Genomic DNA, 21,880 nt, shown 5'->3' with positions numbered 1-21,880 from the left:
TCTCCTGCTCGCTGGGAGCCCGAGGTGGACGTGTCTGGAAGCAAAGTTCCTCCTGAGGAAGCCTGACAGTTTCAGCTTAATATTTAACCACAGGACAGGCACGCACACACACACACCTATGCACAGCAATACTGTATTGTACACATGGAGATGGACATGCACAGAAATGCATTCGTGCACAGATGCAAGCAAATCTAAAAGTTCAAATGCAAAATGTAAAGTTTGATGGTGACGGTGACAACTAAAAGAGGCAGCTGTCCATCCAGGAGAACTTTCTGTGGCAGAACCCACAGGCTTTAACATGACGGTTGCTGATGGCACTGCTAATGACAAGTTATGTTTTCAGGCAAAGCTGCATGAGGTTGTCCATTATCTTTCTCCCTACTGGCATCTTTCTCTCCTTCCCTCCCACTCTCCCCCCTCTCTTGTTCTTTCTCACACTTTTCTTTTTAATTACCTGATGTCTCCTCTTCTGGCCCAGACGCCAATAGAGATGTGAGCGGCACCGTCTGCACTGAACCGTCTGTGTACATCTGATCTCTGGTCTTTCCTCTGTCTGACTGTGTGTATGTACTATGTGTGTGTGTGTTTCCCTAAGTGGGCCTATTATGTGTGTATCTAGACATAACCTGTCTGTACTTTCTGTCTGTGAATATGATGGTTTTTACAAGCATTCATACAAGCATGTCTGCATACAGTTTTGAGCAAATTCTTGGTCAAAACAATAAAAGAAAGGCTGATATAAATTGCACATGCTTGGTATTAAATGAGCTAGGAACAATACATGTATAGCCGCTTTCTAGTCTTCCGACCACTCCAAGTGCTTAACACTACATGTCATTCACACACTGATGGCAGGTGCCAACTGCTCATCAGTCCAAAGAAACTAAGTCATTCACACATGCCTTCGGGAGCAATTTGGGGTTCAGTATCTTGCTCATGGACACATCGACAAGCTGGGGATCGAACCGCCAATCTTCTGATAAGTGGACGAACTGCTCTACCCCTAGGCCACAGCCGCCCCCTACAACAACACAAATAAACACAATCCAGTAGATGTTTGTATGTATGAGATATAGACTTATCCAACTAGGGCTGCAACTAACAATTATTTTCATTATCAGTTAGCTGAAGATTTTGTCAATTTATCGATTCATCTTTTGGTCTGAATTTCAGAAAAATAGTTTCAAAATGTCCATTACAATAGCTTGTGTTGTTTGACCAACAATCCAAAACCAAAAGATAATCAGTGTACTTTCAAAGAAGACAAAAGAAAACCAGCAGATATTCACATTTTAGAGGCTGGAACCAATTCATTTTTTGCCATTTTTGCTTTTGCTAAAATGACTGAAAACGATTAGTCAAAATTGTGGCCAACTATGTGTGTGCCATGTACTTTCCCTTTCTACGTGTCCAAGTTTTTGTACTCTTATCTGTTTCCTGTGTCACTGGGATGCCCCTTTTCTCTCCTGATGCCAAACTTAGATTCCCCATCTGCGACATGTACGAGGACAGAGGCGGCTTGTTGCACTTCAAACACAACTGCGAGGCCTCTGGCACCCTTGGCGCTGCAGCAGAGGCGACTGGATACTGAGACAGAAAGTTACCTGCCAATGGGGTCCTCTCTCTGTGTGTATGTGTGTGTGTTAGTGTGTTTGGCAGGGATTTAAGAGCCTTCATTCCTCTTGTCATTGTTGGCATGAAAAAAGGCAACATGAGGAGGGTTTTCCATTGTGGTTTGTGAAATTTATTTTAGTATCAAATATTCACCTCCTGTAGGCTTGAAAGGTGGTTGTTAAAATTTCTATAATGGATTAACTATGTTAGTCATTTATCACCTAGAAATACCAAACATACAGTATGTTTGTTTATGTCAAAATAAGTGAGCAATTTTAATACATAACAAGTTTACATCCCTAAATTAACAAATCAAAGGTATGGTCTAAAACGTGCTAATTACCGTCAAAGGTACTGGTGAAATCATGGAACTCGAGATGCGAGCTTATGCTTATCATTAAAGTCTCCTAATTACGACACTGTCAAAAGAAAAATAATAACACCCTTTTTCCTGGTTTTGTAAATGACTAGGGCTACAACTCATTATTATTTTCTCAATTAATTGATTAATCATTTTGTCTACAACGTGTCACCATTGCCTACCACTATTTCCAGAGCCAAAGGTGACACATTGAAATTGCCTGTTTTGTCCGACCAATTCAAAAACACAAAAAGCTGAAAGATGTTTGACATTTTTGCTTGATAAATGACTCAAACAATTGTCAGCTGTCAAAATAGTTGACATTTTAATTAATCAATTTTCAATTAATCAACTAATTGATAAATGGAATAAATGTCTCAGCACTATAAATGACTGGGAGTCCTCCACATGACCAGATAACCTCAACCTATTCAGAAACATATATCCCTGAGAACATTGAGAGAAATATCAACATCAGGCCAAGAAAAATCCAGAGCACAGAAAGTGATAAAATCAGATCTCGAGTTCCACAGGGAGTATTTGGAAATGGAACTATTAAGCCCTCTGACACAGTCAACAGACTCAGTGTTTACAGAGAGGAGGTTAGATACGATCCTCTGAGGTCTACAAGCTTTAAAATCACATCTATCAGCCATCTTTTTTACACATTCTAGCTGTGTAATGTGCTGAGATAAATGACACTAAGGGACACCCGAACCATACTTTTCAGTGTGAGAATTGTTCTCTTTAGAGGCGGTGGCAAACTAGGAGAGGAAGCTACTGTAAAGGACTATATACACTGGCTGAACAACCACACAATAATTTGCCATCAACATTTGAGCACCAGCCATGTTAAAGTGGAGGCCATCCTGTCTCTAGTCATTACATTACCAAATCAATAGATTAATCAATTTATTAAGCAATAATAAGTTATTCAAAGGAAGTTATTTACATGTTTTATTTTACACATATTTTCTTCGAACACGTGCAGGATGCATAAAAAATAAACATGACTCAAAAGATGATCATGTAAATGTTGTATCCTCTCCCTCTTACATCAGGCTACAACTCAAATAGCTTAAAGATGTTGTATTCAAGGACTGAACTAGATACAGTGTGATGACTGACGTTTGCACTGATCAAAATGGAGTGCTTCTGATTATCAAGAACATGAGGGAAAATGAGGGAGACAGAGAGACTGAAAGACTGAGTGAGATGAGAGGATAAAATACTCCATTACAGCACATTATGCATCACGTCGGTTTAATAATTAAGAATAGGCCAATGGAAATGTGGCTAAAATACTTTTGTTTACTCACTGCTTCCTGATGGGGAGATAGTGTTTTATTTTGTGTGAGACAATATAAATTTGTCAAGTGTCAGATATTTTGCCATACCGTTTATACAAGGGTACCTATGATTTTAATATCTCTGGGTGTACATTGTGGGCAATATTTAAAATACTGTAAGAAGGACTGTTTATAGCAATACTGGATTTTTATATGATTTTTGCATAAATGTGATGAAGTAACTTGATTCTTATGACATTTCTGTCTGGTTATTTTATTTCTCAACTGATTTTCAAAATTATTTACAGAATAATGATATATATTGAAATAGTTAATAATAATAATAAATATAACATTACCTATACCAGGATAGAGGATACTATCCATATCACCCACTTCCTTGCATCAACTACGGTCCAACCCAGCTGTCGCTCTAACTTTTCCAACCCTTGTTCACCAGAGAATAATGTCGATATTGGACAAATCTGAAAAACCCCGGATTACAATCCACCACCCCAACCTTCACACCCTTACTGTCTGCCTCACTACATACTACTTCCTGCATTGGCACTTGGACGTAAATCGTAAGGTGTGGTCAACCATCTGGATGTAATTCCTAGATACTGCGCTGAAGTGTTCCCCTCCAGCTCATTCCACTAATAGACACATTTTTTATTGATGTTCTGTGATGAGTAGCTCATGTTTAGCAGGACATTTAGCTGGTAATTAAGCTGTTAGCTTTTGCAAGGTAAGCAAATCCACTCAACAGCACAACCTTGGCCACTCTGCTTCTGCTCTCACCAGCTGTGGCAGTTTGTTTGTGGTCAAGCAGCTAATCAGAGTGAGAGATGACAGACACACTGTGAGCCATGCAACTTACATATGAATGATTCCTGATGCAAAAGGCATTTTATGAATCATAAGAATTCAGTTTTCAAGTCATTCTCTTTTTCCATTTTGTTGTTTTGTTATGGTCAGGGCATCAACTTTGTGCTCAATGAACAGGCTACTGTATAACTAGGTTTGTATGGTAACTTGTGAGGATAAAGTTGGTAGTTAGTTGGTTGGTAAAGTTGGTAGGGGCATACACAAACATAGCTTTACTGCATTTCTGCTTAACCCTTTGCCCCCATGTCTTTCAGTGATCAAGCACGCACGCACACACATACACACAAGCACACTGGAGGTCGTCTTTATGCCAGAAACCTTGTAGAAGGCCACCCAGTGAATAGCAGCCATAATAGCGCTGCACAGCAGGCAAGACACTAGAGAGAAGGGCACAGTGTGCACAGCAAAGATATCTGTCAGAGCAGCCAGCCTTTTGAAAAGCATCACATCTATCAGCTAGAATCTTGTGCAATCTGTGTGGAGGAGCTGCTTCACGATGTGTCAAGGAATGCACAGTGGTAATGCTATTGATATTCCTGCAAGCTGTAAGGTTACAGAGGACTGCTTTCAAATGAAACCGGCCTCTTTGAAAAGACAGAACTATTTAGACACTGAGAACAGAATCAGCGAAACAAAGCTGTTTTCAATTTCATAGAAACACAGTTGATTTTGAAGGGGTTACATGAGGCTGCAGATGAAAGCGCAGATAACGGACGGCAACCTTTCAAAGCAAGTATCACACACCATAAGTTCCATGAAATTAAAATCAGTACACTCAGTGTTTAACCACCCCTGGTTTCCACAGTAACGCAGGGATCAGTAGGTCAGGCATACGTGTGGTTTAGCAGTTAAGTGATGCCAGCCATTTATCGCACACACTCACACTGCCTCCATGTCTACATCTATCCAACATCCAGCATGACCTCCCTCATTAGCTGGAATTAGCCTTATAATTCCTGGACAGGCCTGGGAAAGGGAATGGGACTGGGAAAACTGCCACATTCCCTCAAATCTCCTCACACTTATTTAACCTGCACTGGGTCAGGAGGCAGAGACAGGAATGACAGAACAGGATCAGGCCTCAGGGGCTTGGTCTGGATAGTGGAGACAGGGGCTGGGATATGGGCAATGATGAACAAATGGTTGCGTGTTATGCAGAAGTGGAGCACAACTGGATCTACAGATCATCCTTCTACTAACATTGCCTCTTTGTGTCTGGATATACTGTATCTTATCCGCAGCAGGCAGAATGGCTGAGAACTCAATTTACTCTCAAAGTGTTTGTCCCCATCATGATGCTGCTCTGTGGTAACTGTAATTATCTGTGTCATATTTGAACTGGAAAAGTAGTATATTGGTTTTGTGAAATGTTTTGTGAAATGTTGTTTTAAGAAAGGATTTGTGTTGTGAAATGTCATATTTGTGAAATGTTTTGTGAAATTTCGTTGTGTTTTGTCAAATCTCTATGTTTTGTAAAATGTTTTGTGAAATGTGTTTTCTGAAATGTTTTGTGAAATGTTGTTTTCTATTCTGAAATGTTGTGGTTTGTGAAATGTTTTGCGAAATGTGTTTTCTAAAATGTTGTTTTGTAAAATGTGTTTTGTTTTGTGAAATGTTTTGTTGTCGTATGGCGAGGTGCTATAGGCAGGTATGTGGACCCAAAAGCAGATGACGAGGAAGCGGAAGTAGCTGGATGACTACCGTGTTTATTGTTGGGTGGAATGCAGGCAAGAACAGGCAGAGGTGAGCAGACAGGTAATGAGCAGACAAAAACCAAAATCCAAAATAGGTCGACAGGAGAACAAAGAATCCAAGATAACACAGTCACGGGCTTGGCAAGGAACGACACCATGTGTACAACAATGATCCAACACAGAACAAAGAAAAGACCAAGACTAAATACCCAAGGGGAGGTGAGACAACGAGACACAGGTGCAAACAATCAAGGGAGGACCAACAATCAAAACTGGAGGGAAAACACAGACAGGAAGTAAAAACACAAGACACACAAGGGAAGGAGACTACTACAAAATAAAACAGGAAATGTCAACACCAAAACTACCACATTTGTATTTTGAAATGTTGTGTTTTGTGAAATGTTTTGTATTCTGAAATGTTGTGTTTTGTGAAATTTTATTGTTTTGTGAAATGTCGTATTTTGTGAAATGTTTTGTTTTGTGAAATGTTTTGTGAAATTTCGTTGTGTTTTGTGAAATGTTTTGTTTTGTGAAATGTTTTGTGAAATTTCGTTGTGTTTTGTGAAATGTTTTGTGAAATGTTGTGTTTTATGAAATGTTTTGTGAAATGTTTTGTTTTGTGAAATGTTTTGTGAAATTTTGTTGTGTTTTGTAAAATCTCATTATATTTTGTAAAATGTTGTTTTGTGAAATGTTTTGCTTTGTGAAATGTCGTGTTTTGTAAAATGTTTTCCGTTCTGAAATGCTGTGTTTTGTGAAATGTTTTGTGAAATTTCGTTGTGTTTTGTGAAATGTTTTGTGAAATGTTTCGTGAAATTTCGTGGTGTTTTGTGAAATGTTTTGTGAAATGTTGTGTTTTGTGAAATGTTTTATGAAATTTCGTTGTTTTGTGAAATGCTGTATTTGTGAAATGTGTTTGTGAAATGTGTTTTCTGAAATGTTGTTTTGTGAAATGTTTTGTATTCTGAAATGTTGTGTTTTGTGAAGTGTTTTGTATTCTGAAATGTTGTGTTTTGTGAAATTTCATTGTTTTGTGAAATTGTTTTGTGAAATTTTGTTGTGTTTTGTGAAATGTTCTGTTTTGTGAAATGTTTTGTGAAATTTCATTGTGTTTTGTGAAATGTTTTGTGAAATTTCGTTGTGTTTTATGAAATGTCGTGTTTTGTGAAATTTCGTCGTGTTTTGTGAAATGTTTTGTGAAATTTTGTTGTGTTTTGTGAAATGTTGTGTTTTGTGAAATCTCATTGTGTTTTGTGAAATCTCATTGTTTTGTAAAATGTTTTGTGAAATGTTGTGTTTTCTGAAATGTAGTTTTGCAAAATGTTGTGTTTTGTGAAATGTTTTGCTTTGTGAAATGTCGTGTTTTGTGAAATGTTGTTTTCTATTCTGAAATGTGTTTTGTGAAATGTTTTGTGAAGTTTTCGTTGTGTTTTGTGAAATGTTTTGTTTTGTGAAATGTTTTGTGAAATGTTGTTGTGTTTTGCGAAATGTTTTGTTTTGTGAAATGTTTTGTGAAATCTCAGTGTTTTGTAAAATGTTGTTTTGTGAAATGTTGTGTTTTGTGAAATGTTTTGTAATCTGAAATGTTGTATTTTGTGAAATGTCCTGTTTTGTGAAATGTTTTGTTTTGTGAAATGTTTTTTGAAATGTTGTTTTGTGAAGTCTCAATGTTTTTTGTAAAATGTTGTTTTGTGAAATGTTTTGATTTGTGAAATGTTGTGTTTTGTGAAATGTTTTGTATTCTGAAATGTTGTGTTTTGTGAAATGTGTTTTCTAAAAATGTTTTTTTCTGAAATGTTGTTGTGTTTTCTGAAATGTTCATTGTGTTTTGACCTTGAGGGCCAGAGGGGCAGAGTATTCAGAAAGAGAAACATAGAGGATTGATAAATATAATCTAACACAAGGATATACGATGTTGATACACTGCAGATCATTACGGCTGGAATCATGGTTCACCGAAGAAGATATAAGTACACATCTCTGCAGGTCTATGCAGAGAACACGCACCACACATCTCACAAATTTAAACACTTTGTCCAGACCTTAGCGTCAAGCAAGATGATTGGTCAATCCAACTCCTGTCCGAAGGCAGTTTCATAACGTTAAAGAAAAAAATACCACTTAAAAGTTACACTTAAAATCCATTAAAGCATATAAGAAAGTCACGCAAAAGGTCTCCGAACGTACCCCCATGCATGCTCACCTACTTTCAGCCCAGAGAAGTTTGTTCCAGCATTAAGTGGTTTGGCAAAAACATTTGTGTTTTTTTGTAAGTCTGTCAGTATCTGACTTTATGACTCAAGAATGTTTGTCTGCAGTGTAATTATGAAGAATTAGTAATTTTCAATAGTAAACAGCAGTTAAAGATGGTTGGTAGCAGCTGTCCTAGATGACAAATGCCTCATGTTAAGCAAATGTCCGCCAAGTGCTTTCATTGCGGCCTTGTCAGAATCACAAAATAGTTGGTTAATTTAAATCAACCAGTGATCTAGAAGAAGTTGCCTATGTGTGGTATTTTTCCCTATTTACCTCATCTCTCTCTAAACTGTATGTATATACAGTATGAGGATAAGTCAAGCTGTGTAATATTTTCTGGCATCCTCAAACGTGCTGAGAGAATGGCTTTAGGAGTAATTTCCACCCTTCAGTCCTCTGTTGTTCTCCTTTGTCTCGCCCCCTCAGCCGCCTGCCCTTCTTCCAGCGCTGTGATCCTGTCTGGTTATTAATTCATAGTTAAATCTAAACAGTCTGGACACTCACATAACCCTTCCACTGCTGTTCATTTCACACTTGAGAGGGCCACCACTGTGCACCCCCACACACTAATGTCCAAACACGCATGCATAGAAACACGCATGTATGCATACACATGTACATGCTCTTTCACACATGTGCCCATAAAGACACACACTTTTTTCTCTCTCATTTGAATGCATAGCAACTTCTCTGTGTATTAACGTGAAGAAGTCATGTTTTTTTGGCCTTCTCAATTGACTAGCAAACAGCGCACAGCTATGATGATCATATTTTTTGGACACTTCACAGAAAGAATGTAAAGTATGGCTGTACTTGTGCTGAAAAACTATAAGCATTAGCATAGTTTAGATGCAATTTCAAACAAAACCATTCTGCTATCACAGTCTCAAGTGGCCAACTAACTACAAATTTGTACACAGGTCCACCCTCACTCCTTCAACATGCAGCTTCAAAGAATACTTTCCCACACTCATGCACCACACACATACACACATTGTTACTCATGCGTACACACCCTTGTTGTCAGGATAGTGATAAATTGCAGGGAAAATGAAAAGGGGGAGCAGTAATCTGACACCTCTAGTGCTGAGCAACCAGTAATTAAATCCCTTCATTAGGTCAAATATTTGATTATGAAGAACCTGGGGGGGGGGGTCTAGTGATGACCTCTTCTGTTTAGGGGAGGGTGGGAAGAAAAGGAGGACAGGAGAGGAAAGGGACATCAGTGAAGGTTGCAAGGTTGATGACAAGGAAACAAGGAAAAACAGCAACAGAATGGCAATAAAGTCATCTACATATTGTCTATAGTCAGTGACTATGTTCCTCACACCTCCTCCCCACTTTTCCCTCTGTCTCTGGATAGCATCTGTGTGTTGTTGTAGTAAGTTGAAAACGCTGGCCGCAGCATATTGCTAATGTGTTGATGAAGACAGCCCAGGCTAAGGGAGTCTCTCTCTGGTGGAGGACAGACAGTGTGCGTGTTCGACAGACGAGTGAACATCGCTGGCCTCCGCCTCAACCCTCTCTGGGAAGCTGCTAGCTTCAGCCTGCGAGTGCATCTCCTCCACTCTACTGTGCTTCTCCGTGTACATTAGCCTGAGATAACACGGGGAGGGATTATGCACATTAAAAGGCAGGAGTGTGTAGGATTAGCACAAAGTAGCAGAATGAAAAACGTTCTCATCGGTGTGTTCATACATATATATATATATATATATATATATATATATATATATATATATATATATATATATATATATATATATATTTTACTTTCACATGTTATCAGTGTTGAACTCACAATGTGAAAGACAAATGGGCTGGATTTAAGAACTAAAACTAAGTATAATGGGAAAACAAATGCTGTTGTGTAAAATACTTGGAAAATTTTACTAAATAAACCTAAAAAACTGATTTAATTTATTATGCCCCAACTGCAGCTCTGCAGTTGCATTATGTTCGCACTGTGTAGTTCCAAATGCTAATTCCTCTATTGATTAGCTTATTATCCAATCCTAATAGCCAAACAAATATAGAAGTAGTGGCCCTGCTGAAGAGGGGTAGCTGTGTTGCTGTGGAGATACAGTATACAATACTGTTGATAAGGCACAATTATTTGGACATAAATCACAGAGAGAGAGAGAGAAGTCCTGGTTCTCTGGCCTCACAGGCCCACCGGGAAAGGCATGAACACACTACAGTTTAAGCAGTAGAAGTATATAAACTATAAAAAACACTTAACAACCTCTTCTCTTATGAGCTGGCAGCTTCTACAATTAATTAATAGATGTTTATGCAAGAGTGTACCTGAACTTAGATACTCCTGTTTCATATTTCACAGCTTTCCCTCGATTTCTCCCCCTTCCCCTCTCGTGTGTGTGTGTGGCTGTTCGAATGCCAATGCCGTCATCAAAGGATACGTCAAAATGAAGGCTCTGGCAGAGGCTGCTATCGGGATCTCAGACACACACACACACTGCTCCAGCTATGCTTTCATATCACGCCCTGGCAACGCCCACTGACTGCAGCATATCTCCACCAGTATCACCAAGGTTACCAGCGGTAGCCAGGGATACCGTCGGAGCCGCCTGTGAAAATGTAGAAAATGGGTGTGACCAAAGTCTAGTTGGTCGACGGCAACATGTTCATGTCAAAAATTCCACAATTAAGGACACAATCTTATGCTCCAAAATACATATTTATATATTAAAAACAGTGTAACTGCTTGTTACGGTTTCATTGAACCAAATGATATTTTACTGATTAAATCTTTAATAATAAAGTAGGCTGAAATTTCACATTTCCTATGTGTCAAATGTGTAAAGCTGATTTTGCTAATCCTTCCATAGCCTGTCACAGTTTTGTTTTTTCATATGTTGTGAAGGAAGTATTATTCTTTCCATGTCTCAGTTAGCACTTTAAGCACTTTAACAATTATCAGCATGCCTCGCCTCAATACTAATCCAACCACATGTTATTAACAATCCATGTGTTGTTTAATCCTTTGCACCTCATCGCATCGTCTTATTCTGCGTCTTTGCACACCTCTGGTTCCAATATACCGTGTGTGTGCCTGATCTAACAGGGCGCATGCATTAGTCAGTGAGTTAGTTAGCCGATGTGAGAGGCTTGTATTCATTGGTTTAAGGACCCAAGATTAAAAATTGGTGTTTCCATGACAAAGGAGGGCCTCCGCCAGCACCCGTGTAACCACAGCACTGACACACAAATTGAGAAAGAATATTCCCAGGCATGCTCCAAGCTTCACTCTCTTTGCCTGGAGAGGTGTGTGTGTGTGTGTGTTTGTGTGTGTGTGTGAGTGAGAGAGAGAAATTGCATTCCTCTTGTTGTATTAAAAACACTTGGAATATTAGGATTTATCAAGCTGAGGGACAGAAAAAAGATCTTTGCACTCTTTGTAAACCTTCAGTCATACACACACACACATTGTTTAACGGCGGTTTACACTAAAATACATGCATGCAAGCACCTGCACAGCATATACACACACACAAATATCCCACAATGATGATGAGACTTTTTTTCTCACATTATAATTCTAGCATGATATGCATTCCTGCAAGTGAGAATTACATTTGTATGGAGCTTAGAGCTGTGTGTGTGTGTGTGTGTGTGTCATTGGGTGTGGAGAAAGATAACAAGACTAGCAGAGACTTCAATGTATGCCTGTTTCCAAGTATTCTAAGGTTTCATGGAGGTCTTGTGAACACAACTTTGAGGTGATGTGTCAACCCTTCCCCCACTATTCCACATCTTATTCCTACCACATGAGGAACTCAAGGTGAAATCCACCCTGAAGCAATTTCAACCTGTTTATAAACTGCAATTAATGATGTTTTTTGGGGTTTTTTCATATTTCTGGGTCCAATTTATTGTTGTGTCGTTTTATTTTCTTTTACACACTGCTAAAATATGATTATAGACATATACTGCATTCCCTGTTGTCCTTGAGGAAATGGAGGGGTATTTTTGCAGTATGTTGTTTGTCCAAAGTGCATAATGTACACAATGGAGGAAACCTATAAGACGAAATAGTACAAAGGTGCAAAATACGCCCTTATGTCCTGTTCTACAAACACCCACAGAGAATGTCAAGAAAGAAATGTGACTCTGACTTACAGAAGGTCAAATATTCTTCTTTCCACTACAGTCTTATTGTTACAGAAGTGTGCAGCGGTCCCTGGAGGCACTTGTTAAAAGAACTGGGTTTGTGCAAACAAAGTGAAGAATGGAGAAAGCAGCTAATTTCTGAATCTATACGTGGAGATGTACAGTAGATGGTCAAGTATAAAAGGATGTGAATGGAGAACCTTTTTTAGCAGAGCTTAAATGCTCAATGTAGACTGATTCTTGGGCCTCTTAGTAGATGAGGTCCAGGAACTTTTGCAGTCATTTAGAAGACGGTTCCCTCTTAGGAAACTAGGTTTACAAAGCAGCTCTGTTGTGTTTGTCATCAGACATACCCGAGGCTTGAAAAGATGGAGACTTGTTGGACAAGCATACAGAGCTGAACATTAATCATGTAATATTATTTCACTTCAATTACAACATCATTTGCTCTCTCAGCAGAATCCTCGTTGCTGCTGGAATTCATTGAGAGCTCCCTCAAACAGCAGAGCCTTTTCCGACAAGTCTAACTATTGCTATAAATGGACGCAAGTGACTTATTTGTTGTTTAAACTTAATGCAAAATCTTCTACCTAGTACAGCAAGAGATGTATTTCAAATTTGGACTGATCTAGGAACATTTCATCAGGATTTGTGGCATATACAACAGATCAATGAAAAAAAGGGACAACCATTGTCTTACTGCTTTGTCTGAAAAGGGGTTATTGACAAAATACACTACAGTATGTGGTCTGTCTTTGTGCTCAAGAGTGGTGCTCCTTAGAGGACATTGCGATTAAATACCTGCAGACATTTCACACTGCACACATACCACGCATTTGCATCTTCAACTGAAAGAATGCATGCTTAATTATGGACCATAGCAACAGCTAAATAAGCCTTGGTTGTGTGATTATGGTGGTGAATTTATCTGACTTTTGGAAAGACAACAGGTTGTAACTGTGTTTCACAGTGACACCATTTATATCATGTTGTAATATCAGCTAAAAGATGGAAGATTCCTCCTATGTGCAGTAGTGCCACCGTCACATATTGTCCTTGATGACGTTGAAAGGAAGTCTAAGCAATAATACAGTCTAAACCAAAATCAGGCATAATGAGCTTTACAAAGTTATCTCTCACTATTTATTGTATTGAATTGCTTTACATTGTTAATATTATTAAATCCATTAAAAATGCACACAAAATTGGGCACATACGCTTTAATGTCATCCTTATAAGTACTTATCATTATTATCACTGTGGTATTTTATTCCTCTTGTTGTGAAGCACTTTGTACTTTGTTTTGATAAGTGCTCTATAAATAAAGTATTATTATTACTCTCACCAATTTATAATAATTTCTAAATTATGTTTGATCCAAATAAAAACATTCTTGTTGTATTTTGTTAGCCTGTTATAATGCTATATATGCCAAATATGACTTGCTTAAATGTATCCTCATTAAACAGAGTGTAAAATTACACCCTGCCATTGAAATATATTGCACGTAAGCAAGCACACACACACACACACACAGGGGAAGAAGGGTTAAGGATGTAGCCTGAGGCTGTGTGAGTGTGTGAATGCATACATGAGTCTATGTTGTACTGCATACATTTGTGGGTGCCAATTAAAACACTGACACATCCACACAGCGTTCCCGTTCCAACATCTGATCCACAGGCTTTTGTTAATACAACATATCAGGCTGAAAACAGAAATCTCTAATCTCAGACGTGCAAACGAGAAACCAAAGCCTGTCCTCCCATCTACAGCTTTATAAACTCGTGCACACATGCAGTCACATATACAGAAAAAAATAAAACATTTATACAGAGTCTCCTCAGAGAAAAGTCACCACCAGAAAAATAAAAGTCAATCACCGGGGAATCCCACCACTTTCAAATGAATAAATATGTGCCCTCAGAATTGTCCCACCTCTCCTGCACACACACACACACACAGGGACACACATGTGCATCATTCTCTTCCTGAGCTGAGGAATACAGTAGACACTGTAATTCACACCCTGTCTGAGCTAAACCAGAGATTTCATCTAGAGGGGAAACACCAGGCTCCTCTATTGCCCCCAATTACTGGGGCCTGGAAGCGGAGTCAACAGCCACAGTAGTATACAATCGCATTGTCTGGGTGGAAATAAGCCACCTTTCGCTTCTGCTTTGAGCTGCGCACTGCCGGCCAGGCTTCAGCAAAAGCCACTTAAACTATCATATTCTGAAAGAGAGCAAAAATTATTTGAGCTCTTTGTGGAAAAGGATTCTATACGATTTTGAGGCGAGACGTCCTCCACATTATTCTTTTTCATGTAATTTGTTCACTGAGATCAAATGGATACCTTAATCCTGAAAACACACAGGGGCTTGTGCTTGGTAGTTCATATGGTAGAAGGAAAGCCCATAGGTTCAATTTATGTGCAATTTGCTGTGTGTGTGTGTGTGTGTGTGTGTGTGTGTGTGTGTGTGTGTGTATGTGTGTGGTTCGTGCAGGCCATTCTGCTCTCTGCAAGCTCACTCGTATTGCCATTATACATCACAGCACAGCACCAGCGAGTGGCTGTGTCAAAAAGCCTGCCTTCCTCTCCGCCATATCTCATAGTTACCTCCCCTAACCAAATTACCCCACCAACCCCACCTCACCCACCCCCTCCTCCTGTAGACACTGAGAGATGAGCTTCAGAAACAGCTGCCTCAGAAAGACAGCAGCACTGTCCAGCAGCATTTGAGCAGAAATGAGAGTAAACAAACAAACAAAGATCCTGGCTGTCATATTTCTGCTGGAAATCGAAAGACGTTTAGGCCTTGTTCAGCCCAAATCCGTTTTTTGGCATATCCAGATTTTATCCAGATTGATTTTAGAAAGTCTGGACAGCAAAAAACCACATGAGATGTAATTTTTGCATTTGAGAAACAAATCTGATTTGCCTGCAGTCTGAACAAAGCCTTAGAAAATGAATGAGTAACATTTATTCAATGAAAATGAAAATCCCTGACATTTTCATATAAATACTTGTCCATTTTACTACTGTTCATCACCGGTCCTATAACATTTATAGCCTGTTCATGAAAGCTTTTACATTTAGTGAAAATCATCTGGCACACAGGAGAGCAGCAAGGAGCAGTTTGTTTGAAATAAGTAGACGAATGCAAGCAAAGAGCTGCCGCTGCCACGCAGAAAAAGAAAATACAACCACCTACAAAACTCACTCTTCATTAACAAACAAATAAACAGACAACAACCTGCACTCTCTGAGGAAAAAGGTAGAGCAGAATAGTAACTTTTGGGGCACATAAACTTGTTGATGAGGCAGCACAATAAAGTTACACCGCCCTCTCTGGTAAGTCATTTTTCCACCCCTACCATTTGCATGCCAGTAAAAACCTGTAGTATGAACAATGGTATAATTATTAAGCAATGCTGTATTTTGTAACACAAAGACTTATTACCATTTTATCTGTGGGGGTGGAATGCAAAAACAACAACACTGATCGCTTAACATTGAATATGCCATCAACATAAAACAATTGATGTCAGGTTTTCACCTTAACACAAAAATTACTAATGCCAGTCCAGGTGTGGTTGTTATAATTATTCGAGTTTTTCATGAAGTGTTCAGTCCCACACCATCTTTTTGCCATTTCTACTAAAGTATTAAAGCTGTCTGTGTGATCTTCCCCATGCAGAGCTTGAGAGTAACGTGATAAACTGGGCTCGCTGGTCATATTAGCAGGTAGAATAGTCAGTGTAAGGAAACAACAGCTTGTGGCTCAGCTGGGGCTATGACCTCTACGCACTGTAGTGGGAGGGAGGGAGGGAGGGAGACGTGGAGAGGGCAAAAGAGAGATAAAGATGGATGGGCAGTGGAGGAAAGAGAACCAGCAAGAAAAAAACGCACATCAGACACAGAGTGCTTCAGTCCAAAACATCAACCTAAAGTGAGCACCTTTCTCTGCCTCTGTCAGGCTCCAGACCTCTCATCCTACCAACACACGATACATGCATTTAGTTAGAGGTTACCACTTCTAATGGTGATAAAATCTGCAGTTTCAGAGACACATGCTCAGCAACTAATAACTGTGTTGTCATATCAAGAAATTTTTTAAATATACCTATAAGAGTCACTGGAAAGAGCTCCAAACTACAAAGCCCCCAACAGGCGCCAAACTACCAGGAACATGAAAACAAATCCTTCTTGTTAGTTTGTTCTTCTGCTTTCTGCCCCTTGTGCCCATGAAAAAATCATAAGGGCCTCAGCAAAACAAATCCCTTACTCATGATCAACTATAATTATTGGTCACCTTCATCTGCAGGAATTATTGGACTACTTTGCTTTCCAACTAGACCAATTTGGCGGGAAACCCATGGAAGTGACAACCTTACAGTAACACTACTACAACGAAGATGGTGTGAGTAATACAGAATCCCACGAAACATTTGGAGGCAATGACAATTTTAGAGCTGATTGTGTTGAGTCATACTATGACTCTGTGAAACACTTTTGATTTTCAATCTCAAAAATAGAGAATTGTCATTTGGCAGCTGACTAAAACCGGTGTAAGGTAATGTCTGATATTACCGTATTTCCTGTCTCCTGTGACCGTTTTAAATCATCTGGGACACAAATCTTTATAAATGTCCTCTTTGGCAATCTTTACAAAAAATTTAAAAAATCAGGCAGACATGGGATTTGACTGTAATTTGAATAAAATTAATTTCCAAATCCACATTTCAGTTATATAAATTAGGGGGCATACTAGGTGAGCTCACTAGATTTTACAACTACCTTGAACTTTACATTTACTCAACAAGTAATTTAGGCAATTACTTTAGACAATTACTTCAGAATCAGAATTACTTGCCCAAATTTACAAGATTGGTATTTGGAGTTAAAAAGCAGCTTCTAAAAATGCATGCTGGGCTGCTTGAGGCCTACAGTACACCCACTAATATTCAATCTTCAAAAATGGGCCATAAAAACCAGTGATCCATGACACCTACTACAACTTGGACCTTCAGTATAAGTGTATGAATGGTCCCATTACATCTGACTACTGGCTCTGGGGCTCACTTCACCGCCTCAGTTCCTCTAGCCCAAACACAACACAACCACACAAAAAGACATAACAAAAATCTGTGGTATTGGGAAGAAATAGAAAAAAGGAGAACATACTTGGCTTTAAACAGGCTATACACAGTGGAAGACTGCCTTGCCATTGTGACCCTAAACTAAGAAATTCCAGATAGAGCCTTTGTCAGCACAGAGTGGCTGTGGAAACAGGTCAACACAACTACAGAAATGCTAATTGGGTGGTCACCCTGCGCTCAAAAAGAAATGTGTGTGCTGCAAACACAGCCAAATATTAGTACTAGTACATACTTCCCAAATTTCCAGATTAAATGTAATCTGAAATTCCTCACCCCTAATGTGCAACTCCAGTCAATAATAGTAAGAGTAAAGAGTGCCACACTAAATGCCACTCTGATCAGATGGAACAGGTTTCCTTTCATGTTTAATCATAACTAATGTTTATTTGGATTGATTACATTTTCTCTAAGAGAATTATAATTGAACATCTGTTATTCCTTATTTATTATATTGTCATGTTGCTTTGGCCAGAAAAACTTTTGTGTTTCATGCTCAGTTGAATTGAAAATATGGCTAAAGATGACACAGAGAAAGGTACACACACCTCCTCCACACAGAGAGACAGTCTTAGAGGAAGGGCACATAGCTAGTCCCAGAAATGTTTTCTTTCCCCAACCGGTGAGAGAAATGAAGAGATGGGAAGGGAAAAGAGACGGAGGTGGATGGCGGCTTCATGCTGTCACACACCAGCAAAAAGGACACAGAGGAGGGCCCTGTCACATTGCATTAGAGTCAGCTGCAGCCACACCCTCCCTGCGAGCATACACCCTGCTGCTGGGAGAGGAGGAGAGGAGAGGAGAGGATAAAGGACATCCCCTTCTGCTCTATTCCTCCACTAGTCTCTCCTCTCCTGTGTGTCTCATTTCAATTGTATCTCATTCCTCATCTAGCATGCCTCACATACAGCAGTCTCCCTCCACTCTCACCATGTTGCCTGATTTGGCCACAATGGGGACTTGTGTGGTGGATTCCAGCCTTGAGACAGAGCTACTAGACTACAGTCTGGGTGGTGGTAGCGTGTGTAGAAGTGGGTGGAAGTGGGGAGATGGCACAGAAAGGGAGAAAGAAGATTAGAAATGAACTGTGGAGATAGAGCACAACCTGACAATAAGTCCCTTTTCCCCAGTGTGTCTGCGTCGGAGTGTCAGTGTGTGTGAAAGAGAGAGGCAAAGGATTAGCTTATGAGAAAAAAATCATTTCCATTTGTGTTCCAAGTGATGCTGTCAATCATCGCACTGTATGAGGAGCTGTGAGTGTGCGTGTGTGTGTGTGTGTGTGAGGATAGCAGTTATAAGGATGCACAATTCTAGCTATGGCCATAAACATAACCAATAATAGCCTAAGTCTGACAGCAGAACTATTTTATCATTTATCTTTTGCTCCTTCATTCCTATTTTAATAGCTGAGAACTTAATGCGCTATATGCCACACTAAGCCACACAAATATCACAACACACTCCTAACATAGGAGGCCTCAACAGCCCTTAATGCACAAACATAGGCACCGTGCAGTAGAAAACTGCTAACTATTAACATGCTTCTTTATTGATCCCTGCTCGGCATTTCTTTCCTCTTTTTAGGGAGGCCAGAGGTCAGTGCTGGCAACAAGCAGCAGCTTGCAGCTAGTAAGGAGTTTTGCTCAAGGACACTTCAACAGAGCAGAGGCGATATGAGGGTTTGAATCATATACTTGCAAAAAGGGCTGGGCGATACAAACCATATAAACACTGATCACAATAGAAATTCAGAAACTTCAATATACTGTTGATAAGTTATATTGCTTGACAACGTAATAATAGCCCCATCCCAGCACAGAAACTAAGCTGTTTCTAGGCCCTCATATGGCAGTCTTTTAGTAACAGACAGCCCCCTTCACAAAATAGGCACTGCGGGGTTGGAGCGAGCTTTACACACCACACGCTATTATTTTGGTATCAGAGGTTGGATAGTTACACAGGAGAGACGAGCACTCCCTCTGAAGAAACGTTTTTGTGTCTGCACAGAAAGCGACAGCTCAACAGTCACAACCTTAAATTAGAGCTTTAGTGGATACATGAGGTAACAACGTCAGAGGTGTGGCGATACCTTGGCTACTTAAAGTCCCATTTGGCCACGCAGTGGATGAGACAGTCTCAAACGGGACTAGGCTAATGACACTTAAAATCCAACATGAAGCAGATAGGTGGCAACAAAGATAGCAAATACCACAAAATAATTTAATCACCTGAAGCATTACCAGCATTACCATTACAATCAATGCAAGCGCTTGCATTTTCACCATTAATTAGACCTATCCCCAGGAACGAGCAGCAAGCCCTGCAACAAACCATAACATTACATTATATATATATTCTCTGTGTTGACTGCTGTCGGCAAATAGGATGGCATTCACAGATGGCAGTGGCCAACGTGTATCTGTTGTGTCGCATCAATTTTGCGCTGGCTAAATTTTGTGCTGGTTATTTGTATTTGTTGTATAGCAGGCAAAATAGGCTTTTGAAGCAGTTATTTTAAAAAAAAGAATCCTTTTCATGTGAAAGATGGTTATATTAATATCATCGGTATCGGCCCAGAATTTCACAATTGGTGCATCCCTAATAATTTTAATAAATTTAAAAAGATTTCCTGTTTGCTGCTCACACATATTGTTATTATTGTTATACAGACTGATATTAAAACATTATTGCGATGATTTTTACCATATCGTCCGGCCTAACTATATCAGCCTGCTGTTGCGAGTGTTGATAAGGTGTTTGGCCCTATCCCTGTTTCAGAGGATACATCCAGAAGACCTTGGAAGCCCAACTATACAGTAACCCAATCTCACGCAGAGCTATACATGGACAAGGTCATCTCAAAGTCTCCATTACATCTTGGCAAACAGATTATATAATTGTAAGGCAGTATCCAAAGCTTTCCTTGTACACACTGGCAGACGATCAGTCACAGTGATCAAAGCGCTAGATCTGTTTCTTTGTTTCTGCTGCTTCACTCCAGCCCCCACAGAGTCAGTTATTAGAATACAATATATTATTATATAATATATTACATATGCTGGTACACTAACAATTCCCGAGGTCCTCATGCACTGGCAAAAAACCCCAAACAAAATACACTGGGAGAGAAAAAGTGATTATTTCTCTATTGCAGAAAACAAAAACAGGCAGCCTTAGTAAGATGAGGAGGGTGTGAGTTTCTGTTATGAGGTGCGATTCTTGCCGCTTAGCTGCCTGCTGCACCAAGCGCCAAGCAAAATGACTTTCAACTGTTGATACTGTATGCAGACAGACAGAGATGCAGACAGACAGATGGGCTCTGTTCCATTAAGGAACATGCAAACAGAAAATACAAAAGAGACAGCTGAACAATTCAACCTAGAGGAAGAACAAATACAACTAATTAGATCAGGCTAGGACAAAATGCACACATATTTTTAGAGTAGTAGGGGGTTTGAGTATGCACTTGTACTAAGTGTACTTGGAAGAAGGCAAGTGACCTTAGCCAAGAGGAACAGACAATAAAAAGCGAAATTCTTTATGCTAATCAAGAAGAGCCCCCCCATACTCCAGCCCTTCTGACTGAGCTGGTGGTGACGATTATGATGCTGCTGTTGTTCTCGTTCAGGTTTGGGCACATTAAGATTCCACCGCACTCTTCCTCCCTCCCCCTTTGTGTTACTGTTGTTTTCCTTCACCTACCCTCCCTCACTCCCTCCTTTCTCTGTCTTCCTCTCTCTCATGTTGTGTTTTGTTTGTGAGGATTATGTGGGGAAAACTTTAAGAGTACAAAGCCACCTGTGTGGTGGCTGGGAGGTAAAACAGCATGGCCACAGGAGACATGGGCCAGGTCAGCCAGGGGTAGGCAGGCAGAAGGGTTGTTAAGACCGTGGAACACGGGGAGAATGTCTCGTCCTGTTTCCAAGATCCTCCACAGAGGCTGCTGGGGCCTGTAAGTGTGAGAACTGCTGATGTGGCTAGCATCGATCAGTTTCCTGCACGGCCCTGTGGCCTGTGGGACTAGCTGGCTGACTGATTGACTGAGTGACTGACTGACAGATGAGCTGGTGGTGGCTGTTTGGCAGGCAAGAAACAAATTTCCAACAAGGCCTTTCTATTTTATTACTTTTTTTAGTTCCATTGACTCTGCAGAATAACGTTATCCATTTTGTGCACTACTACCCTCTTGGCCCATGTGGATTTCGAAGAATAAACTTTATTTTGGTCACTGAAACATCACAGTTGTTTTCCTCATTGTGACTCCTGATTCTTCAAAATGTGCAAGACACAATGGACAAAATGTTTCGTTCGACCATGAAATGCTTTTTGTCCATTCATTTGGTATTTGGGTATATGTTATGAGAGCCATAACATGTTTGCATTAAACTGTGCATCATTTTGCATGGAAAACATGGTGTCCACGCTGGACATCTGCACAAACATAAACTCAACATACAAAGGGATGTAGTTTGTCTTTCCTA

The 21,880-nt window shown here is 39.7% G+C and overlaps 1 protein-coding gene across 3 annotated transcripts in view; it reads right to left on the bottom strand.

Annotated features, from left to right (window-relative positions):
* Positions 1-21,880, bottom strand: part of LOC122880386 (A disintegrin and metalloproteinase with thrombospondin motifs 2-like) — a 120,152-nt gene that overhangs the window by 86,547 nt on the left and 11,725 nt on the right. The window lies entirely within an intron of this gene.

Source organism: Siniperca chuatsi, linkage group LG8 (genome assembly GCF_020085105.1).
Source record: "Siniperca chuatsi isolate FFG_IHB_CAS linkage group LG8, ASM2008510v1, whole genome shotgun sequence".
NCBI lineage: Eukaryota > Metazoa > Chordata > Actinopteri > Centrarchiformes > Sinipercidae > Siniperca > Siniperca chuatsi.
The sequence above is the reverse complement of the archived record's forward strand: the minus strand, read 5'-3'. Positions and strand labels throughout refer to the sequence as shown.